Raw genomic sequence first — 13,953 nt, 5'->3', positions numbered from 1 at the left:
GGAGCTAGCCACTAGTTAACCATAGAGGCCAGGTGGTAGTGGCTCACACCTTTAATCCCAGCACTTGGGAGGTTCATGCCTTTGATCCCAGAACAATTGGGAGGTGGAGACAGGAATATAAGGTGGGTGGAGACAGGATCTCAGGCCCCATCCTGTCAGAGGATCAGGGGAGGTAAGAAGTCACTGGTGGCTGCTCCTTTGCTTCTCTGATCTTGCAGGTTATCACCCCGATATCTGACTCCTGGTTTTTATTGATAAGACTAATTAGGATCATGCTTCACCCTCTGTTTCCCCACTAGAGAACTGTGATGGGCTGGAACCCGTGGCCACCTCGCTCACCACTAACGTCTTCTTGTTGGCTGGGAGGGAGCTCTGGCCATAAAGATCTTTGTTCTCATTCCTGACTACTCTCCTCCAATGAAATGCCTACTCCTGGCGCAGGGATACACAAGTAAAAACTTGTTCTGCTGAAAAGTCTGCATACATTTTTCATATAATGTAAAAAAGCTGCTCTCATTGTACTTCAGAATGAAGTGAGGAGGAGGAGTGAACAAAAAAAACAAAACAAAACAAAAAACCACCGGCCATTACGTCAGCTTAAGCAAACAAATGACTTCTCATTTCTTGTCTGCGTGGCTCAACCATGAAATCCTAGAGAACCTCCAAAGAGCCCTGGCCCAGAACACCCTGCTCCTGTTCAGACACTATTTATAACATGCCCTGTGTCTTTATGGTTTTTCTCTCCAATGTTTTTCAGCCTGTGTAGATGGCATTTATGCAATTCAGAAAAGGATGCTTCGACAAGATTAGTCAGCAGCCAGGTCCTCTGACGCAGCTCCGAGATCCAGTTAAAAATAGACAGAGGATGCTTTGCCTCAGTCACGGCTGGTGTGTGGCACAAGAGAGCTGACCACAGTGTTGGTTCCCACATCCTGTTCTTTCATCCAGAAATAGATGAAAACTCTGTCCCTGGATTTTGGACAAGACCTTTTGCTTCTGTGACCTTGGCTCTCTGCTCCTTCTCCCTCAGTGTTCTGCTGCCCACTTCTCCACCCCCTCACTTCTGCAATATGAAATCTCAACTGTCAGCCCAGGGCTCTGAGAGTCTGTGTTTTTTCCCAGTCCCAGGGGTTGCAAACTCCAGGCTACACAGGCCAGGTAGACGGTGTAAGTTAACAAAGCCAGGCAGGTCTGTAAGGGCAGCCCACTTGTACCTCATCTTCAGCATGAGGAAGCTCTTACTCCATTTCCCACAGAGCAAATGACTTTTCTCAGAACAGCCAGAGTCCCAGATTATTATGGGAACTCGTCTAATTGTTAATGTTAGAAATAAAATCGGATTTTAATGCGTTTTTAAAATAGAATGGAGCCCAAACCACAAACTTTAGTTCATGAATTTTGCTCCATTGCTCTTTGGGGATCTTGTATGTTAATCAGCTAGAAAATGGGACTCTACAAAATGTAGAAGTTTTGGGTTAAAACTGTCTGCTTTTTCTCATTCTTGACTTCTAAATTGGAATGGCCTTGGGCCTCTGACAGGAGTCCTGGATTCTGGTGTTTGTCTGGCTCTGTGTTAGCTATGGAACTTCATATTAATTTGCTTCAGTGGCAATAACCTGAGACATCTACCAAACTCCATCACCCTGTGAGCCAAGAAGACCCTCATCCTCACTGTCTTCCTCGCCCTTCATCTTGGAGATCAGCTCCCCACAGCAGCTGGCGATCCAAGTACCTTCCAATTTTCTCAGATCACAAGCCAGGTTTGTTTGTAGCGCTGTTGTGTCTAAAGCCCAATCAGTGCCACCACCTAAGCATTCCTTGAGTCTCCTCCCCTCGGGATAAGCTGTTAGCGGCTGTTGTCAACCCTCACCAACTGCTACCACGACATCTGTTTCCATTTCTGCCACAGCTTCTCAGTCCTCCCAGCCTTTTCACCAGAAACAAAACAAAAAACAATTTAGAAGCACTTTGCTCAGGGGTTTTCCCTGGAGGAGAATTTGTAACGAATACATATGGTTGCCGTCATTCATCACAGCCAACCCCCAAATCGTCTAATGCCCTTGCAGGTGTGTGGGGCCACTCCAAGCAGTCATGTTCCAGTCATGGGCGGAGGGGCAGAGGTTTACAGCAGGATCAGGTCAGGTCTCAAGTAGTCCCCACATCAGCATGTCAGGCATTCAAACCCTGGAGGTGCTACAAATATCCAGCCGTCTCTAAAATACTGTGTTGAATGTATCATGGTCAATTCTATCACTCACCGTTGGGGACTGAAAAGAAAAAAATGTATTCTTTTTTTTCTCATCCAGAAGTATAAAAGCAACTTGGGCACATTTCCATCTGTCCTTGGAAGACTTGAACTTTGAAAGTAGGAGATTCTGGAGGATTCACACCTCTCAGCTTTATCTAGTGTTTGACTTGCTGAGTGCTACTTTTTCCTTGGTCGGCTGTAACCAGAAACCAGACACTGGATGACGGAAATTTATGCCCTCATAAATTTGAAGTCTAAAAGCTCAAGTTAAGATGTCAGCAGGCCTCTGCTCCCTTCAGAATCTCTAGAAACTTCTTTCCCTACCTCCTCCAAAATCTGGTGGCAGCGGAAGTCTTTGGCATTCTGTGTTTACAGCACTGTGATTTCAGTTTTTGCTTGTTTTCATAGTCTTCATTCTGTTGCAAACGTTCTCTTAAATCCCTCTGCAAAATGACACATCATTTGCACATAACCTGTGTGTGTCTTCCCTGACTCTGTAAATTATCTCTAGATTACCTTGAGACACCGTGAAAATGCTGTGTAATTCAAAAAACCAGAGCCCATGAATAGAAAGGGCCAGCTATATTAAGAAACCGGGGATAAGAGTTTTAAGAGTTTGAACACAGCTTTGTGAGGAACAGAAGTCATCAAGCAGCTAGCAAAGACGCCCTCACAAGCATCGGACCTGCACCATTAGAGAGAACGCTGTTTATCTTCCTGGGTCTGTAAGTTCAGACATGGAAAGAACAGGAAATGTCAGGATTCAGGTTTTGATAAATCAGAAGACAGCTGTCCTAAAAGGTTTGTAATGCCCCTTAGACATAGTGATGGGTCTGTTCCCTGGAGTCTCTTGGAGCAGTGAGGAACCAACCCAAAGAGGAGACCTTCACACTACTCTGAGCCATGCCCTTAAATGCTGTGGGGGTTTGAACAAGGGCTCCCCAGTAGCCTCAGGCATTTACATACTTGCCCCTCTGTTGGTGGCGCTGTTTGGGAAGCTTAGGAGGTGTGACCTTGTAGGAAGTATTTCACTGAAGGTGAACCTTGAGAGGATAAAGCATCATCTATCGCTTGTCTGCTTCCTTGCCATCCAAGACGTCAGCCCTCGGGTTTCCTGCTCCTGCCGCCATGTATATGGCTTGGTGCCATGACGCCACTCAGCTACCACGGACTCTTGACCCTCTGGAACATAAGCCCAAATAGTCTTTTTCTTCTCTAAGTTGACTTGGTCACGGTGTTTATTGCAATAGAAAAGTGAGTAATACAAAGTCGTGCCTGTGAATGACACCAATGTGGAGATGTAACTGGCCTGGCAGGAATCATATTTTGAAGAGACACTAGTGTTCCTTATTGTGACTTACAGACTATTGACACAGTGGACCCCAAGAAGCTGGGATTCGTCCAGGAACTTACATGGGGGAAGAGAACTACTAAAGGCTGGTGCCAGCCAAAGGAGGAACTTGCCACCCAGAAAAGTGATTTCATACAGCACCAAGAACTTGTCAGATCATCTAGCTGGGACACTGGAGCCCAGACAATGATGAACAGTAATGTATACTGACTGGCTACTTAAGAGATGTGTATCTCTGGCCCATACTTAAACCTGGGTTTCACTTCAGAATCCCAAAGATGAACTTGAAGAGGGCCACTGGATCTCTTTATCACTCTTCCAAATATGGCCACATCGAATAACTCTCATATTTCTGCTTTTTGCTATTAATTTGTTCATTCTAATTGTTATTATTGAGGCCAGGTGTCTGAACCTGGCTTCTTGGGGCGTAGACTGTGAATACAAGGTCATTGATACACACTGACTGCCAAGAGAAAATGGCACACAGAACTGCTAGAAAATTCATTCTGAAAAGGCAAGTTGACTGTCAACCAGCATCTGTGGGTCTCCATCCAAGCGTCTCTTAAAAGTCTTGCAATTTTATAGCTAAAAAGCCCAAAACAAAACGAGCAAAACCCAATGCAGACCATGGTCCAGAATCAACCCAGGAGAACAATAAGGTGGAGGGTAATGGCTCTGCAGACTCAGCCTCTCTAAAGTGGGAAGCGATGCCAAGGGACTCAGAAAACACAAAGCGAGGCTGGGCAGACCGTCGCAGGTAAAGTGCTTGTCACGCACGAAAGGAGCCAGAGTCTGGATCCCTACAATCCGAGCGAACCCGGTGGATGTGGCAGCTCTCTCTGTCATCTCAGTCCAGGAAGGAAGGGACGGGGAGTCAAGCTGCTAATGAAACTAGTCACACTGGCAAGCTCTGAGGTTGATTGACAGATCCTACTTCAAAGAACAAGGTGAGTGAGCTATGGAGGCAGATTTCTAACATCAATCTCAACCTCAGCTTTCCCATGCATACATGTGAAAAGAAGAAAAAAACTGTAATGATTTGTTAGTTTAAATATATATATATGTATATATATATATATATATATATGTATATATATAATTATATATATTAGTGAGACAAAAGTGAATTTTCACCATGACTCTTGTTCTTGCATGTGCCCGAGATCAAGTCCCAGCCTGCATCACTAAGGGTGGGGACACTACCAAAGTCTGATCACCATGGAGTGTGTCAAGAAACTCAGAGCCAGCCATTGTATTTGGAGCCTAGGGGTCTCCTGGAGACCCTTTCCCTGGTTGTCTTTGAAGTTCTTAGCTACTGTGCTGTTGCTGTGAAGAGACACCAGGACCAAGGCAACTTATAAAAGAAAGCATTTCATTGGAGGTTTGTTTATGGTGTCATAGAGTCAGTCCGTTAGTAGTACCATGGTGCATAGTGTGGCGTCAGGCAGGCAGGCAGCAGGACCTGGAGCAATCCATGAGAGGTTATGTGTTGAGACAACAACCAGGAAGCAGAGAGAGAGCTAACCGGGAAGTGGCATGGCCTTTTGAAACCTCAAAACCCACCCCCAGTAACACACTTCCTCCAACAATGTCGTACCTACTCCAACAAGGCCACATCTCCTCCTAATGCTTTCCAAAGAGTTCTACCCACTGGGGACCAACCATTCAAATACATGAGTCTAAGGGGGCCATTCTCATTCAAACCACCTCATTTCATATGCCCGGAGCAAACAGCCTGGAACGAGCCAATGAAAATGACTGACAAGAAAAGTTGCTTCTTGACTAGCAGGTGTGAAGAAATTCTCTATTTCTACATTTTAAAGATCATGCCTTAACGTGTTTAAATGTATTTTTAAATTAATTATTTGGGAAGACAGTGTTCCCTTTCAAGACACTATGCGTCAGGACAGGATGTCAACATGGCTGAGGGCTGCCGTGCTTAGAAGTTGGAATCAGCCATAGCACTATAGGCGGATTGAAAACGGCAAAATGCAGAAACAAGTTGCCATGGAAACAGGCCACTAAATGGAGCGTGGCAATTCTAAACCTTGTATGATATAAAGAGAAGGAAAGGGGTGAGGTAGGACAGGACAGCATAATCCTCCAGTCTTAGCACCCGGGAAGCTGGAGGAGGATTGCCCCAGATTTGAACACACACACACATACACACATACACACACACACACACACACACACACACACACACACACACACACGAGAGAGAGAGAGAGAGAGAGAGAGAGAGAGAGAGAGAGAGAGAGAGAGAGAGAGAATATTTATGGAAAGAAACCATGTCTGCAAAGAGGTTGGAATATTTCAGGTCCAGAGGCCAACTACCTACCTCAGGCCAGCTTTAGTTCCATTCCTTGCCTGCCTCTGTGATAGAACGAACATCCTATGACTAACAGACAAAACCTTTGAAATGTATGAACTTGGCTGACCACTAGCTCCCACCAACCCCAAAGCTGAGAAAGCCATCAGGGAGTTCTGAGGCCCCAGAAAGGTTTCCCCATCTTGCTGCCTCTTGGATGCACCTGCTGATGTATTTTGTTTATTTTCATTTATGACTTTCTTTTTTTTTTGGTTTTTTTTTTTGGTTTTTCGAGACAGGGTTTCTCTGTGTAGCTTTGCGCCTTTCCTACTCACTTGGTAGCCCAGGCTGGCCTCGAACTCACAGAGATCCACCTGCCTCTGCCTCCCAAGTGCTGGGATTAAAGGCGTGTGCCACCACCGCCCGGCTCATTTATGACTTTCTTTGTTGTGGAAGACTATAATACTTCATGAAACTGCTTCTGTGTTGGAACGTGGAATTTGGGGCAATCTAAGTCTGTGTCCCAGGGCCATGGTCACACAAATTTGGCTCTAGAATAAACTCTCTTATTTTGTGTAAGGTGAAAGCTGTTGGTTGTTGTTTTGAATCCACAGTATGAGACAAAGAACAAGACAGATGACCCATTGTTGCCAAGAGGGACAGAGAAGTGTCCCGTGTTAGCTCTCTAGTACCGGAAAAAAAAGCTAATTGTTGCCAAAGCCAGAAAAAGGGATCAAATTTGGAGCTTGTCTGAAAAATTTTAAATTGTTAATTTATTTCTCTTTGTAATATTGCAGTTGAACCTAGGGCCTGGCACATGCTAGGCAAGTGTTCTACCACTGAGCTACCTTTCCTAGCCCACTGCCTTATATTTTATTTTGAGATAGGGTTCTAGTAAGTTACAATCCTCCTGCCTCAACCTTCTGAATAACTGGGGTCTTGGGCCTGTGCCTCCAGGCCCGGTTTGCTGAACATTTTCAGTTTGGCCATGTCCATCTTGTCAGTTCATTCCAACAGGACTAAGAGTGACTTCTGTGTGACGACAGTCCGAGCACAGTTTGTCCCACTCCAGAGAACCAGCCTCCCTTTGCCCTGTAGCTCTGGTTCTGTGCACCGTCTCTTCCAGGCCTCCTTCCCAGCCAACAGGCTGCACTGTCACACTGCCCAGGACTCTTGTCTTCTTGGCCTTGACCCCTAGCCCAGTGGCGGGACACGTCCCTTGTAGCCAGCCTCCTCTGCATGTCCTAGCCTTGTCCCTCTAACTCACCTCTAACGCCCATCTTACTCACCCTGCTGGTCTCCTACGTGCACCCTCCTCCCTCTCATTTCTGAGCTCAGCCTGACCTTGGCTTTGCTAGGCTTGCATCTGGCTCTGGCTTGGGCATGTGACTATCAGTGTGGATGGTATCGTGACTCAGAAAACGCCACATCATGAGCTGTCACCCCAACCCCAAGCTTCTGTGCACCACTAAACAAAAGCCCTAGCTTCCTCCAGCGGGGCGGGCAACACCTCCACTTCCCGGATCCACAGCTAACCTTCCTTTTCTGCCCACGTTTTTCTCTCCAGTGCTTGGCACTCTCTTCGCAGAAGGGCCCTTCTGTGTGACTGTGAGCTCACTCGTCTATTTTTAACTGCCCCCCCCCACTGCTTTCTAATTGCTCCCATTCCATGCCTTCCCTTATTACTGACTTCCAGAGCAACCGACTGAGCACACCATCCACACTACCGTTATGTCGCATTCATTACACCCTTCCTGCTTCACTCACACATGCCATCTCTTTGGGTCCCTTTCACAACACAGCCAAGGAAGCAGAGGAACTCTTACGGTCTCCAGTTCATAGATCAAGAAATTGAGGTTCAGAGAGGGTAAGTGATGTTCCCCAGGCTGTATCCGCATCCTTAGATGCATGGATACGAAGTCTTCTCCAAATGGCCACCTTGTCCATGTTATATATTCTTTATTTTTATTTTATGTGTATTTGGTGTTTTGCCATGGGTGTCGGGTTCCCTGGAACTGGAGTCAGAGACAGCTGTGACCTGCCATGTGGGCACTGGGAATTGAACCCGGGTCCTCTGGAAGAGCAGTCAGTGCTCTTGACTGCTGATCCATCTCTCCAGCCCTATGTTGTATGTTCTTACCTCAGGAGGCACTGCTTGCTGTGGCTGAGTCTCTGAGTCACCATCATCTGCTCTTCCTATGAGTCCTTTTTTGTTGACGGGTAAGCCAGTGTCCACCAAAGAACTTCAGTAAACAAAAACACCAAGACATTGCTTTCTTCCCTCCTTAGCCTTCAGAGTCAGGGCCATAACTGTATATTCTAGGACCCTAGAAGATGGAAAGATTCTTCATTTGCCCTTTGTTGCTGTGGTGATTTGAAAGCAAATGCCCCCCAAAGGCACTATTAGAAGGTGTGGCCTTGTTGGAGGAAGTGTGTCACTGTGGGCGGGCTTTCAGGTCTCGTTTGGTCAAATTTCTCTCAGTGTGACAAACAGACCACTTCTGTCGCCTGCAAGATGCAGGACTCTCAGCTCCTTCTCCAGCACCACGTCAGGCTACATGTTGCCGAGTCCCACCATGATGATAACGGACTGAACCTCTGAACTGTCAGCCACCAACCCAATCAAATATTTCCTTTAAAAAAGTTGGCGTGATCATGGTGTCTCTTCACAGCAATAGGAACTAAACTAAGACAATTGCCAACAAACAAAATGGCACAAAGCAACAAGACTATCCTTGGAGGCTCCCCCTTCTCAGGATGGGCCCTGAAGCCCAAGGCCTACATGTTGGGCTGCCTGCTGCACCCCAGGAGTCCAGTCCAGGCATTCCCAGATGCCTCCACGGCAATGTTTTCACTATGCACTCCCCCCAGGCTTGTGTTCCTGTCTTCCTAAAGTGCCATGAACCTCTCTCATTTCCACAGACCTGTGCAGAGCAGTAAATATTGATTGGAGTGGGCATGTGTGCCTGCGTGTTCCTTGAAAAGGGAAAACAAGCTTTTTTGCATCAAGAGTTCCCAAGACAAGAGAATTATTTAGGGTGAGATTGGCCCCAAGGTGTGAAGCCTCACAGAATATTAAAAAACCATTAAGAAAAGAAAGCAGAACTTGGGGAGGTAGAGGCCAGCAGCATGAATAACTCCTGACTCATTTGTCTGTACGCTGACAGAGAAATATGAGAGGCTGCAAGAACAAGGTTGAGGGACAAGGTGGGCTGAGGGAGCTGGGTGCACCCCAAAAGCCAAATCCGAGCAGGTCCAGTGGGAAAATGGCTGGGTAATGAGCCCGATGTGGGGAGACTTGCTTTCCTCCAGTCCCTTCCCAGGCTTGCCAGTGGCACGGGAAAATGGCACCCGCTGGATAACTGGCCAGGTGCTCGCCCCCTTCCCGCTCTGTGCTGGCTGCTTTGTGTGCATTCTCCTCTGCCTCACCACACCCCAGTGATTCTTCTGCTGATTCCACTTCCAGAGTGACTCAGTTCCTTGGCCGTGGTCCCTGCCGATCACTGCTGGCTGTTGGACCCCACGCCACCGGAATGTTCTGCAGTGTTCTCTGTGGTAATCAGTCTGGGGTAGATACTCTCTTTCCTCTCTGAGGTTGTGGGTTCTTTTCGTGTCATGTTTTCGGGATGGAGAAACTCTGGAGTGAAGAATCCACTAACACAGTTGTTTACGATGGACCAGGGTTTACATCTTGAGTCGCCTGCCAACCAAATGGGCATCTGTCACACTTTGGGCACTTGTTCAACCTCTCTGAGTCGTGGTTCCTCATTTGTGACCTAAGAGCGATGGCATCTCATGAGCTTGTAGACAGAACTAGGTGACGGAGTCCACAAAGCTCAATCCTGGTGCAGGCCCATAATGAAGGCCTAATAGGTGTTATTATTTAGGATCTACGGAGCACATTTGTTTCATTAAAGAAAAAATCAGAGGTCCTGAGTTCTTGTGGACACTACATCCTATTGTAAGGGGAAAAACCAAACCAAACAAACAAACAAGACCCCTCACAGTTTGAGAAAGCTCAGTTAATCTGCCATACCCCTCTAGTTTTTATACAAACACCCTTGTCTCAGAGTCCCGAGGGCCAGTCCCCAGGTAGTTTACATTTTTACAAACACTGACTCACCAGATGCAACCCGGACTGTGCACACAGATCGCAATTTGTTGTTGAGTTACTTTTCCTTATGTGTGCACCCCAACCCTTTTCTCCTCCTCCACTTCCTGTTATTTGCACAATTATTCCATTCCTTCGACCCAGATTCCCTGAGCTCTTCCCTGTGCCACTCCGTGCAGCTCTGCAGGGGCTGCGGCCACCAGAAGGAAGGGTCTGGTTCAGCATTCTCCAAACAGCAGGTGCTCACTAGTGACGCCTTGTCGCTCTGTTTCAGAGACTTGTCCACAGATATTTTCCAGAGAGAAGTGAAGGGAGAGAAGGGCCTTGACAAACAGAAATCTGGTTATTATATTGTGTGCCTTCTTTGGGACCCAGCGTTGGGTAGTTTGGAAAGAAGTGGGGAAAAGCCACGTGGAGGAAGGACAGGAAGGGTGTGCCTCTGGGCTGACACTGTCAGAGAGACATCTTAGTCTTCAAGCATCCGTGCATAGAAAATAGTCTTGGCTACTGAATTTCCATTTCATCAACAGAAGAGCTGAAGCTTGGGATGTTTCCATGTCTTGCTCGACTGGTTAAATGCAGCTTTTGCAAACTTCGAGCCCTTGACAAGTCCACAATGCTGCCTTCTCCCACACAGGGAGAAGAGCTCCTGCTAGGATGTGGCTGCCTCCATGTTTCATCTATCCCCATGCTTCCACGTGTATCCCTGCTCAGACTGCTCATGGTGTCCCCATACTGGCCATCATGCCCACTGACATCTCCATGCTGGCCACATGCCCTTGTCTTGTGCCTAGACTTGCACCCCTTTCCTTTTCGTGGCTTCTGTTCTTCTGCCGCCACTTAGGGGTTGGTACTACCAAATGTGGTGAACTTCAAGGAAAGAATAAAACCTCTAAGGCTTTCTGGACAGCACATCTGTACTGACTCAGCACACTGAGAGCCACGGGAGCTAGCATTTGTGGACTGTGTAGGGCTTGGGAATGACAGGCCTGGGGACACCCTTTGGAGAGGGCAAATTCTTGTTTTGTTTTTGTTTTGTAATCAAGAAACTGAGGTAGGTTTAGGAAGATCAATCAGACTTCACAAGGAAAAGGAGCTTGGTCTCACAGGCAATCCGTAAAACACAAAGGAGAGCCGTGTGCATTTCCAAGGGCTTTGCTGGAGCAGAATCCTGTGGTTACTTCCCTCTTCTGAAGAGCTGTGCAGGAAAGCCTACAGGGCTGTTTCTGTTGCATTGAAAGCTCTCTAACTTCATCTGTATCAGTCGAAAAACTTAGCAGGAATCCTTTCACTTCCTTGTTTATATAAAAACTAAAAACTAGTCACTGATTACCCATCACTGACCACACACTGTGCTGGGTATGGGGGAGTGCCCGAGGACCAGACAAGCCCCTCCCTGTAGCTTCCGGAGGAGAAGGAGAAAGAGAAGAGAAACAAGCAGCTATAGCAGTCAGTCCCTCGGTGAGTATGCATGGAGGGTTGGCTTCAGGACCGTATGGATCACAAAATCCGAGGATGCCGACACTGCTTATATAAAACGACATCACATGAACGACATCACATGAACTATGTGTGCTCGCCCTCCCTTATACTGAAACCCATCTCTTGATTACTGTTACCTCCTAATGTGAAGTAAATGCTCTGGAGAGATTGAGATGCCGTATTGTTCAGAGAATCATGTCGGGAAATAAGATCTACCTGTCAGTACAGACCTTTTTTTCCCCAGATGTTTTGGACCCATTGGCTGAATCCCTGGGCATAGAAACTACAGACACAGAGGTAACCACACACTGCATAAGATAAAGTGTGATGATGGGTAGATGTTGGCCCCACCATGGAACTGTGTAAAAGAAGAACCTAACCTACTTTGGAAAACCTCTGGGAGAAGGTGACATTTCAAGTGAGCACTAAATGATGCGTGTGAGGATTGACTCCTGGGTAAGAAGGCAATGGACTTATTCACTGGCATGGGATTCTGTGCTCTATTGTGGAGTTGCCTCTGTCAGACCCAGTGCAGGAAGAAAACACATAGTTTTGTGATCTCTTTTAACTTGAGACAAAAGGATGTTCAGTTTAATTGAGCTGGAAGATTTCTTTTTGGGTGCATCTTACCATCATCCTCTATTCCGTGTGCTCAGGACAAATGACAGCTGAGCCCCCCCCCATCTGTTAAAGGTGCAAACACACCCTCTTGTGGGCTAGTGTGTCAGAGTGTGGGTACACCCAAAGACATCCCTCTTGGCCTGTCTGCCCAGAAAAAGAAAGAGAAACCCAATCTCAATGCACAGAGGAACTAAGACACAGGAAAGGGCTTGGGAGGAACAGATCAACATATCTCCAGAGGATGCCAATTCCATTTAATCCCCTCAAATCCTAAACCCATCAATATGATTTGATTGGGTAGTTTGCCTCAGACTCATTTAATGGTTGAACACCTGATTTCTTTTCCTGGGATCCATCAAGGGACTTGACTTACAGGAGCCACTGAAAATTCAAGAAATCATGTTCTCTTGTCTGAACCGGTTCTCTGGATCCTCGTCCCACCCGCTAGGTAGAAGGAGACACGTGGAACTCAGATACCAGAACACAAAATGAAGCTCCTAGTGTTTATTAATTGCAATCAAATGTAAAATTACAGTGCTATTTTGAACAAATATAGCCATTAAAACAAAACAACAACAAAAACTTTACACAAGAAAGTTATCTTTAATAACCCAAAGAAAGAAATCTAGCGTAAGAAAAGAGGACATTTGAAAAGACTTATCAATGAATCTTCATGCAGACTTCCCATCCCAATAACATTCATTTATGTCTTCAATCTTCTGCAGCAACAAAGGCACTGTGAGGCAGACAGCTATTGCTTCTGAGAGAAAAATCAAAGAGGCCCAGAGCGATGATTTTTCCTAAAGGATCTTGGGGAGTTGAAATAACAGGCTCTTCTCCAGGGGCTGACAGCATGGCAGGGAGGGGCCCTCAGAGCCTTTGCTCCGCTTTTACCTTTGAAGAGAATAAAAGGCACTCAGTTCTCCCTCACAAAGAGAGGCTGAATTCAAGCTACTGCCAAGAAATGTTCTAATCAAAGTAAACACTAAGCTTGTGCCTACAAAAGCTTCAAGGAGCATGTGATCACACCCAGCACCGCTTCTTTCTCTTGCTAATCTCCAGAATTTTAAATATAATCTTTCTGAATCACGCGAATAATTTCAGTAATGTGGAAAGGACAGAAATACTGAAGCTTGGGGCTAGTGTTGTTAAAAAATGACAACGTCCAACAATGAGAGAGCGCGCTGCATGAGGGGCCAGGCCTGCACTGTCCCAGTGCTCATTATCCAAGTCCCCGCTGTCACACGGTTTAATCGGGGAAGCACAGGTTGTCAGATGTGAGTGTGTGCAGTGCCCAAGTAGGTAGGCGACCAGGTCTTCATCCATCAGGGCTCCAGCTGATACACACGTGCCTTCATTGATCAGGTCAACTTCCAACAGCAGTGTCTGACCCTTTGACATTGCCCTGTGACGTTCGTCATTTCTAAAGTTTACACTAAGAGCCACACAATCAAGTTACCAAAAACAACTGCAAACAGCATCTCATAACGTCTTAACTACGTTTATAATTGTGTGTTGGGCTGTACTAACGGCTATTCTGTGGCCCACAGGCTGTCAGCCGAACATGCCAGCTAGTGTAAGACTCTCCCAGACTGCTACATGTTGAGACATACAAATACACATCACAATTTTAAAAAAATAATCAGAATCTAGTAAAATCACCAAAAGGGGAAAAGTGTATATTTTACTAAATCAGCGGAAGTGACGTAATAGAGATGCTAAAACTATAGCACCATCCTTTAGTAGAGATTTGATGGAGTAGGAAAACAATGGAGGAGAAAAAAAAGGAAAAAATTGGAAATCGTAGGAGTTTCCAAACAGGAAGATCT

Source organism: Peromyscus eremicus, chromosome 20, assembly GCF_949786415.1.
Source record: "Peromyscus eremicus chromosome 20, PerEre_H2_v1, whole genome shotgun sequence".
NCBI lineage: Eukaryota > Metazoa > Chordata > Mammalia > Rodentia > Cricetidae > Peromyscus > Peromyscus eremicus.
The sequence above is the reverse complement of the archived record's forward strand: the minus strand, read 5'-3'. Positions refer to the sequence as shown.